Consider the following 14,732-nt stretch of genomic DNA (forward strand, 5'->3'; position numbering starts at 1 on the left):
ATGAAATCCTAATAAAAATCAAAGCGGCAAGTTTTCCACTCTAAAGTTTTATCTCAGATTGACCACACACAGACATGTCCTATGTTCATTATGTACAAGCACTTCTCAGTAACTGGTTTCAAGTTATCTTTCTTTCCAAATATTTACTACAATCAAATACAAAGTAGGTTGTTAATGCTAAGTGTAGATAAACTTTACATCATATTCTGTCTGAAGTGTGACCCTATTAATCCTGCTACATTAAAGTTGTGTAATCAACTGTAAATTTAATGTACATTTAAAGAGTTAATGGGTTAATGAACTGTCTGTTATGACTGCCCAAGTAAACCCACCATGTAAGTGTGTTATTGTCAATCGTCGAGCCTTTACAACTATCATATAGCTGAAGCATTCTCTGTACATAGGCTATTACCTAGCTAGGCTAAATTTAGTTCCGATATATAATAACATTTCTAGTAGTAACTCTATAATAGAAAGAAAAATAGGGTAACTTTATAATCGTATAGATATTACACTACACTGTACATTGGTGGCACGATGATTTGCCCTCGTGCAGGAGATCCATGCATTTAAAAAAAAAAGAAAAACTCAGGCAATAGGCCTATAATTAAACATTTAAAGCCCCATTCCCTACGTTTTTTAGATCTAATTTAAGATCCCAAACTATATTTAATGTAAAAATAATACTATATGGTCCTATTGCGATAACTTTTTTCGTCTTTAAACGGTTAAAAATGTGAAAAATAAATCGATTCTAATAATTATAGCGGCCCGCTATAAATCCCAAAATGCATTACGCGCGGATTGATATTTTTGTTTTTCACCTGTAATTCGCCCACTTTTCGATCGATCGTGAAGCCAAAACAAATGGAAGACTCCTAACTTTTCAGCGAAAATACCGGGTTTTCCCCAATTTGTATCAACGGAGTCTGGCAAAAATAGAAAGACAATTAATGCAGCAATTATACAACGTCAGGCTAGGTATATAGCTAGCGTACGATGTTCGTACGTTATCGATGTTTACCAGCTAGGCCTACAAAACTAAGCCTAGCTAGGCTAGGCCTAAGACCGTCCACGAGAGGTCGATCGCCGCGAGCTACTTAGGTAGTGCATTGTTTCTCACTTTTTATCATAATTTACCATAAAACGTACATTTAAGACAAGGAATGACATGGTTTAATGTTTTTAAAGTGATATATATGTATTAATTTCCAAAAAACGTCCAAAATTGCAGGGAAGGGGTCTTTAAGTGTTCAAGGATAAACCCCTAAGTTCAACATTTGGAGTAATTGAGCACTATTGCTTAGTCAATCTTCCTAAAATGAACAGTTCATGACATGAAGAGCGCATGACAGCGATTGTAGTATTTTGTATTATGCTTAACCTGTTTATTCTACTAGGCCTACCATTGAATCATACTCTTACTCACCCCACTCTCTTGACCTCTGAAACAACTCTCACTTCAAACTTCAAATCATTAACTTTTTACATGAGGTATTTCAAATGTCTGAGCTTAGATTGACACCTGTCTGATTAATATTCACAGGTGGCCTTCATGTGTAACAGGTGATCATCTTATTAACATAAGTCCAGGTTGAACGAACTGTTACATCAAATGAGTGATCTTGCTAGTCCCAAGTGTTCACTTGTTAATTATTTGAATTGTTCAACAGTAGTAACTATATTATATCCAAAACATGTGTATGTATATTTTATATTTATGTAAAAGTAACTGGAGGGAATTGATCTTGCAAATGTTATTGTTAAAGTAATTCACTCTAATGTAAAGCGAAATGTAATGAAATAAAGATAAGATTGGTAAACAAATTGTACTGCAATGAATTGCACCTAAACTAGTGAAAAACATTAAGTACAGTTGATTCCCTAAAATGTACAAATTAATACCCATTTCCAACACCTGTGGCCAAAAAAGGCTGCATAGGTATAGCATTACTTTGTTTCTTATTCTGCATTCTAGTAACACTTACTCTCTATTTTAATGAAAACTGATGTTTATAAGCTCTTCCCAAAAACCATCTGTTGCTTTGTTGACAATGACAGACTAAGCTTGAAAGACCCATTCTCTGTTGATTCATGTTTCCCCATGCCAAAAGGAAGTTTGTTTTCCGGTATTTGACTTTATTAACACCCCCAGCTTCTCTCCTCCATTGGGAAGTGTTTGAGCACAATGTCTCTCTTCCACTGGGATAGTGATTTGTGCACTGCTTCAATTGGACATGCATGGACACTGTTTATTCGTCCCTAGCTACATCTGCAGACAGACATTCATTTAAGTTCATAAATAATAGTTTTTAGAAAAATAATACCACATTGACATTGACCTATTTACTTTGCTTAGGCTGTGTTCACACGTGGGACTTAATTCAAGACAAATCAATCCATGGATTGAAATACCAAGGTGTTCACATGAATCACATTAATTTCCCCTACAGGACACACAAAATATATCCCTTTAATAGGTCTGCCAACATAACATTGTAGGAGTTGGTTGTAGAATTAAAATATTCATTTATTTAATACCATCTTTAATGAGGATGGCAAATTCACTTCCAGTGAAGGAACTGACCATTAGGGCCCTCTGATAAAACATATAAATACATACAAATATACAAGGTATTTGGCCATTTCTTGAAAGATGGGCCCATCTGAGCTAAATCCTTTCCCGAAAGTTATTCTGCTTTCGCTATTGTTTACCGTAGAGTCCCTCGTGTTGGACATCCATATTTAGTGTACACCCTTTAGGGGATACTTTATGTGCTATGTTGCACATAAAAGTCATGATTACCTATTCTATTATAGAATACCATTTCTATTATAGAATATATTATTTTTATCATGAATTTGCTTGAGAACAATTTTCATTTTATATAAACAATATATATGTGTGTGTTGTCTACCAATACCTACCACATAAACTATATTTTCAAAGAGGTGGCCAATAAAAAACTTAGGAATATATGACTGTTTTATTACAGTTTTGGGAAGAGACCTACTTCTCTAAGATAGAATCCATGAAAAAATCTCATAAAGTTTACATAATTGAAAAATTAAATTAAGTCCTGAATACTATCATTTATTTAACTGTAAATTGTGCATGAAGAAACCATGCCCAACTCTGACATAACTGTATATAAAAATGCTGTTGTCCCTCATTCGTTTCATAGAAAAGTGTCTGTTTAATAGGAGTGTCCTTCTGTCCCAAAGGGGAGTTCTACAGTAATGTGAAAATTAATGGGATATATAAATGCACCAACTAATTTTCACCAACATATGATATAATCTGAACAATATTCTTTTCTGAAAAGAAGAAATTGGTTTCATTTCATAAATCAGAAAAGACGACCTACTTTGCTGACATTGAAATTTGGTACATATCAAGTTATCAGTGGAGGGATGTAGTTGATACCCTTTTACCCAGGGTGCTTATAAATCTATTTGTTTCATGTTATATTTATTGAATAATTCAGTTGGTATCTCCAGAGAGAATCAAACATGCACCTCTATTTTCTGTATAGCACAAAAATGTTTGTCTCTATGGCCATGTCTCTGCTGCCAGAGAAAAATATGGTAAAATATGGTATTTATAAATTCATACCATATTGTGAGTACCCGTATCTGCTGCAAATAACAAATACCGTATATTTTGATTTTCTGTAAGCTTTTTACACATGGATGGATAATCATACAAAAGTAAGGAACAACATCACAACATTTGCAAATAATCTGTTGGGAGGGAAACAAATATACTGCTTTCACAGTCTTTCTCTGTTTGCACACCCCATACTCACCTTTAATTTTTGCTAATATCTTTCTAAATCTGGCTGTATTTTTATACCCTATTTTGAGGATATGCAGCAGAAACAGGCCCAATATTGTAATGGCACTGTGGTTGTTTTTATTTCAATATTATGTAAAGATACAAGACCACTGTGGTTTTGGTGGTTGATGCTTTAATACCAATACCAGAGTCATTGGTTCAAACCGTGTCCACTACTCAAATGCTCAACTGAGACTTTAGAGGGTATGGATTTCCCATCCTGTAATTGATGAATCATGTATGCTGTTGGATGGTGTTAAAATCGTTTTTCACCGGATATTCTCTTTCTAGCCCTACAACACCCTTAGGGGTAACTTTGTGGCAACCTTAGGAGGTGCCAAGGTCAAATATGTCTGGAGGGTGTAGAAACCCCTAAAAATACCCTTCTCATTTTGAAAGGGTTTTTTTCTAAATATAAAGTTATGTTTTCAAGCACCTAATATGAGAACTAGACAGGTAAAGCCTCAACCATTCTTTTATTTGAATCAAAACAAGTACTTTCTCATATTCCAAATGATAGGCCTAGTTAAACTAAAATAATAAAATGTGTTCTTCACAACTGAACCAAAGGGTATTTTTTAGGTGAACCTTTTACCATAAAAAATAAATCACTGTTGGTCCCCCTAACAATATATCATACCTATCAACCCTTGCTTCTGGTATTAAGATCAATTTAATTTGAATATAAACTAGGTTAATTGAAAACAATATATAATATAACTAGACATGTAACTCGTCACTTTGACGAGTTTGGTTATCCGCCGCGCAAGTGGTGCAACATTAACATTAAGGGGATAGGTTGAGGACAAAAGGAAGTGTTCACGTTGGCATTATGACCTGAACTGAAGAATATGATATGTTGTTATTGCTGAATTTTATTATTTAAATTCATATATAGTATACACAGTATAATCTGTATCCATATCACATACAGTGTAGAATAGGTGAAATTACGGGACCCGCTATTTATTGCAATTTTTAACATGTTGACGGTTTTAAAATGAAACGCGAAGGTAGCAATTCCGAAAGGAAATTATCTCAGCAACAACGTATTAGCGTGTAGAAGAAATTTGAATACGTGAAATATTGACGCGCGCTCTTTTAAATGTAATGAATTATGACGCAAAAGGTGAAAATACGACTTTTTTTATTTAACTGGCCATATGATGACGTCACAACATCCGATTGGCAACATTTTTACATAATTTCGTATCTACAATCCAATAGCTTCCAGAAAAAGTTTTAATCGTGATTATCACATTTTATTCTTACGAGCTATAACAGATTAAAATTTACTGTAAAGATGAAATTGATGCCACACGTGATTTAAATTTTTAGGCATGATGACGTCAAAAAAATTAAAATATTTTTTACTCATGCGAAAGATAGTTGATTGACCCAGACAATATCAAAATCGGGGTGAAAATGAAAAACGGATAAGTGGAGATGCGCTCTATTCAATGTGATGAGCTATGACGAAAGATACAAAAATCCTAAATTTTATATTCGCGTGGCCATACGATGACGTCACAATGTCTGGTTAGCCATATTAATACCTGATCCGATATCTACAACTCATCTACTTCCAGAATATGCCATCCATAAAAAGTTGACCGTCTAGTTTAGAAATTACGACTGTTTAAAAAAAGGCATATTTTAAACGAATTTTTTAACCTTTTCATAAGAAACGCGCGCAAATTGTCCAATTCGACGTGCTCGTATGACGTATCTTTAAGTCGAAATTGTTTAACATTTTGTAAAATTACTAGAAAAGGCTGGAAAAACATAAATCACGCGAAAAAAATACGTTTTCAATGCTACGTGCGCACCGCACACGTAAAAATGTGCGCACGCGTGGGAATTTTTGACATGCTTAAAACGACATGAAACGCGTAGAAAGTTGATTAGAAATTAATTTTGCGCATTTTGAAATTTTAAATGCGCGTGCGCGCGTAACTTTGTGTAAAACACGGAATCTTTTTTCAACAGAAAGTTAGCGCATGATATAAATTAAACTTTTGCAAAGTTTCAAGTTGAAATGTTATTTGGTTGTCGAGCTATGTTAAATACGACAAAATCGTTAAATCGCGCGTAAGTCACGTTGCGCAATTGTAAACGTCATGAAAAGCTTCGCTTGACGACGTTACGTAAATGTCAATATGTTAAGATAGTTACCGAAATGTTATGTTTGCGAGTTTTAGAGAAAAGCGTTACACAAAAATCATACAGAATGATTTCGTACAATCACAAGAGGTTATCCTGCAACTTCGTTGCGGATAACCAATAACACATAATATTAATTTGTACAAATATGGTATGAGAAAGTGTGGGACAGTTGTAAATCATATTTATAATTGAGAGCTGTCTAGCCTGGGTCACCTCTAGACTAGAGGTCCTGAGATTTACAGAAAAATGTCAGAGAATGATGTATAAAGTTGCCCATGGCATTGTTTTTGTCCTGTCCTCCATGTAAAATGTTTATCCATCTCTAGAAGGTGAGTGATGAATTTGTAGAAAACCTTGAAAAATTAGAACACCTTAACCTAATATTATATTTGACCTATTAAACAATTGAAAACATAATTCTAAATTCTATAATATTAAAGCCCCATTCCCTACGTTTTTTAGATCTAATTTAAGATCACAAACTATATTTAATGTAAAAATAATACTATATTATCCTATTGCGATAACTTTTTTCGTCTTTAAACGGTTAAAAATGTGAAAAATAAGTCGATTCTAATAATTATAGTGGCCCGCTATAAATCCCAAAATGCATTGCGCGCGGATTGATATTTTTGTTTTTCACCTGTAATTCGCCCACTTTTCGATCGATCTTGAGGCCAAAACAAATGGAAGACTCCTAACTTTTCAGCGAAAATACCGGGTTTTCCCCAATTTGTATCAACGGAGTCTGGCAAAAATAGAAAGACAATTAATGCAGCAACTATACAACGTCAGGCTAGGTATATAGGTAGCGTACGATGTTCGTACGTTACCGATGTTTACCAGCTAGGCCTACTAAACTAAGCCTAGCTAGGCTAGGCCTAAGACCGTCCACGAGAGGTCGATCGCCGTGAGCTACTTAGGTAGTGCATTGTTTCTCACTTTTTATCATAATTTACCATAAAACGTACATTTAAGACAAGGAATGACATGGTTTAATGTTTTTAAAGTGATATATATGTATTATTTTCCAAAAAACGTCCAAAATTGCAGGGAAGGGGTCTTTAAATTAAGGTGTTTGTTTTGAATTTTTATTTCGACACATTCCTTGATAGCCTAGTTTGTATAGTGGCAAATCCTTTATAGATATCCTTTATATGTTCTACAGTAATTTTCTTCTAACTGTTAATATGTTCACCTAACTCATCATGGTGACAAGTTCAAATCTAGTTGTAAATAATGAATGGCAGGTACATTAGTCCTGCATGTTCAGAACAAAATATCTTCAATTTATCTCAACAGGTGCTGGTGTTGCTCAAGGCATTAAAGTTTTCTAAACCTTCTTAAAAGCGCATGTTTTGTTGTCTCTGAGATTATATTACAAGGGAAAAAATTATTAAAATATGTAAAATTAAATCCACAGGCAATCCTGTTGTTTTTACCCATTAAATTATGAATTTGAGGTCACAATGTCACATGATATTTGATGTTTATTTGGCAGGTGATTGAAAGATATGGACATTTGTTTACAAAATAAAAATATTATAGTTATTGTAGAGGCTAATATGTTGTTTGTTCCAATTAGCATAGCCCTAGGTGTTTTTAGGGTTTGTGAAAACAACATTGTTTATGCTTCTCCTTTTTGCAACAACTTTTTCCTTATAACTTTTTGCCAACAACCCTATCATAGATGGGCTATCATAAGTTTATTTACATTACATTTTATTTAAATCTGACATCGTAGTTAGGAAGTTTCCACTTTATGTTGTTAAATTCAATATCAATTTTATCAAGTGTGAGATACCATGTTTCCATTATAATGATAACATTTACGAACAAGGGGGCAAGGGCAGATCACCTCATTTCATTTTATATGACATATGGTGCATTTCCTCTTATAGAAATATACTGCCATTGTCAATGCAAATAGGACATTATAATTTTCATTATTTATCCATTGATCATCACCATTTTGATTCAAGTTTTTAGTTGGTGCCTGGATGGATATCCCTATCCCTATTCAAAAATTTATAAATGATGACATATCAAAATGAAGCAAACACTCGAAAAAGATAATTGGCTCAGCAAGAACATATTATACATAATCTTCTATTACTAATTATTATAGTACATTCACTTGTACTGTGTATTGATAATGTTTATGAATTCTCCAGGTTTTGCTTGTAATATTATTTTTAAAAAATACACTTTAATTTAATATTTAAAAGTATAATTCAGTTTTGGGTGCTCTGGTTCTTTACCCATTGTCAACGTTGCACAAATAATGCTTAGCTATCTGCATGACATGATTCCTAGGGGGAGGTGAAGGGGAAACACTTAAATAAGCATGTTCACACCTGTACGCAACTCACAGATTAGTCTCCAACCTAGATACTTAAGTATAAACAATGTGGACTAAAATAATAAACAGTTTCAGGAATTATGCCCACGGCATAGATACTTGTGATGTCATTTTAAAAATGCGATGCTTACTTATTCAGACGTTTAACCAATCAGATGCCTGTGGTTTGCAATTGTAACAGTTACAATTTACAGTATATCTCTACAGTTGTTCAAAATGTGATGCATGGATGTCGCCCTCTATGGCAATTTTAATCATGTATGCACTGTACATAATATTGACTTGACACATGAAGCAACGTTTTAGTATACCATGTAATACATGAACTTGTTCAAATTACGGACACGGTGCATACAAATTACTGAAATTTTCTATCCACTACAGAAAATTATTTATTGTGTCTACTGAAAATTAAAATTATAGCGAGTTAATAGTGAGTTTAATGTTAAAATCACTGATTTCACAACATTTTGATAGTAGGAAATTGTATACATCCTGTCTCTTTACTGCCTCTTCATTCTTCTCTGCCAAATATTACAGTACTAAACATGCTCATACTTTTTACTTGGGGTACCCAAGTCTAGGACTCTCTCGTCTTCTCCTCTTCCATCCGACCCTTTTGAGTAAAAAGTGCAATAAAGTACTACTCCTCCCTTATTCGTTGTAGTATTGAGCTGGAATTTGGCATGAATATACTACAGGGACATGTCCTCAAAGCTATAGAGCCGGATGTTTAAATTTTAAACCGGATGCAGCCATATGACGTCTCAAAAATGGTACCGTATAGCCGTATAAACTATTTAGTAGCGAGGTTATTGATGTGTATGTGACGTCACATCCCGTCTTGTGACGTCATTACAGCTTCTTTTGCTGTACCCCGAGTATCGCACATTTATGCTTGTAGTAAATTACCATTACTTGCATGTGTTTAACATTACAATTGATATTTATCTTGCTTTACACTGGGCAATGCCTTCCCCTCTTGTTGGTATGTCATAAACATACAAATATTGTAGAGTAGTATCCAGTTCCCTCACCTCACAAAAGTGCAAAGAAAGGAAAGAACAAAAATTGCAGTAGACTTTACTAACAACTAAAGGAACTTTTTAAAATGTGAACTCCTGGGATTATTTATATTATTATTAATGTTTTTCTCCAAATTGTTCAGACAACTATAAAATCAGAGCCAATGTCAAAAATACATTTTTGATAAAAGCGTATTTATATTTTCTTGAAAAATAGCAGTTATGACAAGCAGACATAAATAATAAATGTTGTAGAAAGAATTGTCTACTCCAAGAAATTTGAACATGAATATCTGGCAAAAAGTCAAGATCAATTTTTAATGTAATAACAGAGTTAATGTTCTTAGTGAAAATATAGTTTTTATAAACTTTGGTAATATGAAAGTACGCTGTAGGTAGGTTTTGACTGCTGAATTTGTATTTTATTTTATACACTTTTTAATTAAAACAAAATTGTATTTACATTATCTGTAACATTTTTTTTTTTTTAATTATTTGATGATCACATTTTTTATGTCTTTATTTATTTATTTTAAGTTTAAAGGATTTTTTAAATTATTGTAATTTTAAGTTGTGTTTATGGTAAACAATAAACATGCGGTATTGTTGTATTTTAGACAGCCTACTTTATTTTACAAACATGGTAATAATAAATTATTTATTGAATTTTTTATGGCATACAAACTAGGACAAAAATGTATCCATTTTTTTAAGCAACAAAACTAGTTTGTTTGAATTCATTTATAAAATTAGGTCAGTTGAAGAGAACATTCCAATGGGGTATCATCTGCTAGGTCCCTGCTGCCTGCCCAGATGTGCGATCTTTCAAGACATGGGTGAATGACCAATAGCCGTTAGCAGGACACCTGACCGTCATGATACTAATGTAACACATGCCAGAGTATGACTGTTGCCCTAAACTTGCTACATGAATTAGTATCAATTCCATTTTGCCGGGTCTTTAGCTATAGTGAGTCCCTTTCACACAGAGCTTTGAGACAGTAGGCCTATTGTGTGCAATGGTCCAGACAGGCTTCAATTCAACCATCTTTAGTAGACAGTGATTACATAAACAAAGTTCCAAGGGGTGTAGACCCACACAATAACACCACACCACTTTCTTGGTATTACCTCTCTAATTTTTGTGTGAAAAGGGATATAATTTGTTTAAAAGTTAGAATTGAACTACTCGGCCAACTTAAAATACCGTATATTTCGGTGTATAAGTCGCACCTGTGTATAAGACGCACCCCCTAACTGAGAGTAAAATATCGGTATTTTTTATATCGTCGATGTATAAGACGCACCTTATATTTCATCAAAACAATTTTTTTTTAAATTGTAATCAATATTATTGTAATAATATATTTTGTTATATCTACAACGGCGTTCCTTTATTTAGGTTTTTTCTTACCCAGCCTCAACAAGTTCTTTCTAACTTGTTATTCATGAGTTTCGCACCCGCAACATCGAGTGCATGACCGTGTGTGTAACACGTACGTGTGTGGGCTAGCCTCGCTCGATCATTTCGAGAGGGCGCACGTTTTCACGGACAGTCGTATTCGATTAGTATCTATGTATTCGAGAAGTGTGTATGCTAGGTCCATGCTATAATCACCTGGAGAATATACTAGTCGAATACCGTACCGCCAAGAAGGGCTTGCGGTGGGGTACGGCGATCGTGCGTATAACTATAAATAAATACTAGCATAGGCTATTCCAATCGTAAACGTTTAAAAATGAAATTTTATCGGAGTGCCTACAACAGCTTCATAATGAACAAATCTTTTCATCATATTTAGTATAACATCATGCTAAAATGCCTTGAAAAATAGGCAGAAGCAGGTTGCCGTTGTGTTAGTATACTGTAGCTAGTTTAGCCTACTCAGGCCTAGCAAACGACGTGACGATATGTGCAATCTGTGTGATGAGGCATTTATGTTCGGTGTATAAGACGCACCCTTAATTTAGAGGTCAAATTTGCGTATCAAACGTGCGACTTATACACCGAAATATACGGTAAGTAGAAATAGTCTGCACATCAACATTTCTGTATGTTTGTATTAATTTCTGTATCTAGGAGGTCCCCATTTTCAGATCATAGAACTGAAGACCATCAGGAAAGTTCTTAATTGGAGATTTTAACTATACAGTATGTCTCTGATCTTAAATCAATGCACAAGCTGAAATTAGTTTGGTTTGCTTCATTTGCTAAATGAGAAATTAAATTTAGCTGCTAGCATATTGGCGCCCTTCTACCTAATTCATTTCGCATAGGCAATCTCATCTGTATTTCTTTTATTATAATGCCTGGTCATTTAACAATGACATATTGTCTATTCATATTGGTAGTGTTATACTGTAGGCCCACTGTCTGTCCAGCCACTAAGTTATAGCAATTTAAATGTAGATTTACCATTAAATAGTAATATATCGGAAAGTTTTCAATTTAGATAATGGCCAGTACATAATAAATACAACTAAATTTGTGTCCGTTTCACTAATTAAATTTAAATCCTAAGAGGGATTGTTTAAATAAACAGTATTTTAGTAATTATATACATGTGGAATTTATTTTAATATTATTTTGTCAAGATGAACTGTACTTTCTTAGTTATTTATTTTAACAGTAATTGCATTCTACCAAAAAATGTTTTTACTTAGAGTACAAGGTGGAAAACTTAACTGAAATTGAGTTTGATTGATATAAATGAATTTCTCCTGGTAGAAATTATCACAGATGACCGACCTGTTAGATACGCCTTTGGCTAAGTAGTCTGCCAAGGGTGGACCTAGGATAGGAAGCTGCAGAGTGCAAGGATACGTGCTGCAAACATTAATGTAGGAGAAAACAAATTTCAAGAGGTAGTCTCAGTAGAAAAATGGAAAATGCACTTTTTTAAATGAAATAAAGAATCTGTGCAAGGATTGTATATATTTATAACTTCACTTTCTATAAAAATCTCTCTAGGCCAATTTCATCCCCTTCTTTTGATTTGTTTTTACCTTGAAGTAACTTGGTATATTATTTATATATAGTAGGCTCATCCACAATTTTGAAAAATCCTAAAATTATATAATAGGCTTAATCCTTATTTTAGCGGCATTGCACTGGCATGCTCCATTGTTTATCATTTAATGTTTCATTTTCTTATACACATTAGCAATTCCTGCATTTCAATTTTTCTGTACACCATTTTCCTCCCTCTATTCCTGCTGGGATTCATACAATATCACCAAGATTCCTCTGTAATCTCATTTGAAATATTAAGAAATCCCGACATTTTTATTCAGACTTTTTTTATATATATGCAAATTTACCAGCATTACACTGCTATACTCCATTCTGTTACAAGTACATTGTTTATCATTAGGATACAGATTGGTCCAAACAACCAATTCCATTCAATTATCGCATCATCAGAAAGATTTTTGGCTTGGATTCTACTATGTCCAGAGGCGTTTTATCGTGACCTCAACAATGGTCAAGGTAGCTTTAGGTTATTCACATTATTACTTTAATTTTGAAGGATTATCAATGACCAAGAGGGCATTTATAATAACATTTTCATTTGATGGACATCAATTGTCATTTCTGATGTTTAACAAGGCACACTGGACTTGGTAATGAGCATGTCAAATGAGACAATAAAAGAAGAAAAGAACTGAAAATTGTATGACCACAAAGTAGAAATTAATTTTTGTTCTGTAAAAGCAATTAGGTAATTGTAAATCAATTTATAAATATCAATTAGTTGATTTTTTCTATATTAATAGAACCAATCCTTACAATTGTAATATCAAACAAGTATTATATTAAGGGGTGGATCTATGATTCTCTAATGTGGGATCGAGCATTAACATTAATAGTCTGTCAAAAATAGATAGCAAAAATTTAAAAGTAGTTTCATTCTGTAACTCCCTATCCTCTACCCCATGGTGTATCTTCCAATATTTATATTTTTTTTATTTATTTATTTTTTTTATTCAGTTGTCAACCAACAGCGATGAAACCGCCACTAACAGGTTGAATAAATATTATATATATAATATATTAATACATAAACAATTTTAATAGCAGAAACCTTTTGTAATGCTAAAAGACAATTAGTAGGCCTACTTTAAATTCATTTTCAATGTTAAGCGTTGATTTAGAATATTGGCTTTTGTTTAAAAGTTTCAATAATATTTTCATGTAATTTGTTGTATTTTTCATTACGTGACTGCAGACCGCACGCTAGGTAACCAAATGATCGTACGTTTCTGTAAGTGCATATTTATAGCCTCCTTAATCCTATACATGTGTTTGTAAATTTCATTTTAAACTTCGGCCTAACTTTTACTCCATTAAATACCATTCACAACGTTAAATAAATTTAGGGTAATGTTAGATTAACAGCTGATTGTATTCTTTGATGGTATAAGTTTGAAGGTCTTGTGTCTGTCTGGGTACAAAACAAGATAGGAATCTTTAGGAATTTTACATTTCACAATTTTTCAACAACAGTTATTTTATTTGGTATTTTAAACTTTATTTTTAAGTCATGTTAAATCCATCCGCTACAGGGTTAGTATTATTATTATGTATCTCCAAACCAACTCCTAACTTGTTTGGGAAATATGAAACAGACGCATATACAATGGTGAAGCCTATCTTCTCCAAACCTCCATCATTATTCTTTTTTTGCCCAAATTCTTTGTAAAATTTATTTAGATTTTTTTTTAAAATATTAAATGCTCAACAATTATTATTGATATACAGTAGAACCCCTATTAAGGGATATCCTTTGAGCAACACATTATCCCCTTAACACTTTGACTGCCAAACACGAAGATCTTCGTTTTTGGAAACACAACGCTTGACTGCCAAACACGAAGATCTTCGTTTTTTGCGTTTTTTTTACGAAATCCGGTAGATAGGTTAATTATTGGTATATACTATAAATATGGACACTATATTCGGTCTGGACCGTAAATATTTTACTTTTTGAAAGTAACTAATCTGGTTACGAACGATTGTCAAAATGGTACCTGTCGAAATAACATACACCGCGCATCACAGTAGCGCGTACAGCGATGGTTTGGCGCATTGTGTATCGTACGCGCGCTAGCTATGCCGCCGAAGCATTACAAAGGTTTATGTGGATTGGCATGTTTGTTTGTTATCTGAATAAAAAATAATGGATGAATTTTCAGTATGAAATTAAGTCTTTGATTTTATTATTGTATGTATACCCTAATTGTTTTGGTGCTTCTCTGTAAGTGGCCGAGTTTCACGCAACAAACTTGTTTAGAAATGGTATGAATATTATCATCAGTTTACTTGCTAGGCTAGTAGTAC

The 14,732-nt window shown here is 33.4% G+C and overlaps 1 long non-coding RNA gene across 1 annotated transcript in view; it reads left to right on the top strand.

Moving 5' to 3' along the window:
• Window positions 1-14,732, top strand: part of LOC140057546 (uncharacterized) — a 76,447-nt gene that overhangs the window by 9,024 nt on the left and 52,691 nt on the right. The window lies entirely within an intron of this gene.

The sequence above is a fragment of the Antedon mediterranea genome, chromosome 8 (genome assembly GCF_964355755.1).
Source record: "Antedon mediterranea chromosome 8, ecAntMedi1.1, whole genome shotgun sequence".
Classification (NCBI taxonomy): domain Eukaryota; kingdom Metazoa; phylum Echinodermata; class Crinoidea; order Comatulida; family Antedonidae; genus Antedon; species Antedon mediterranea.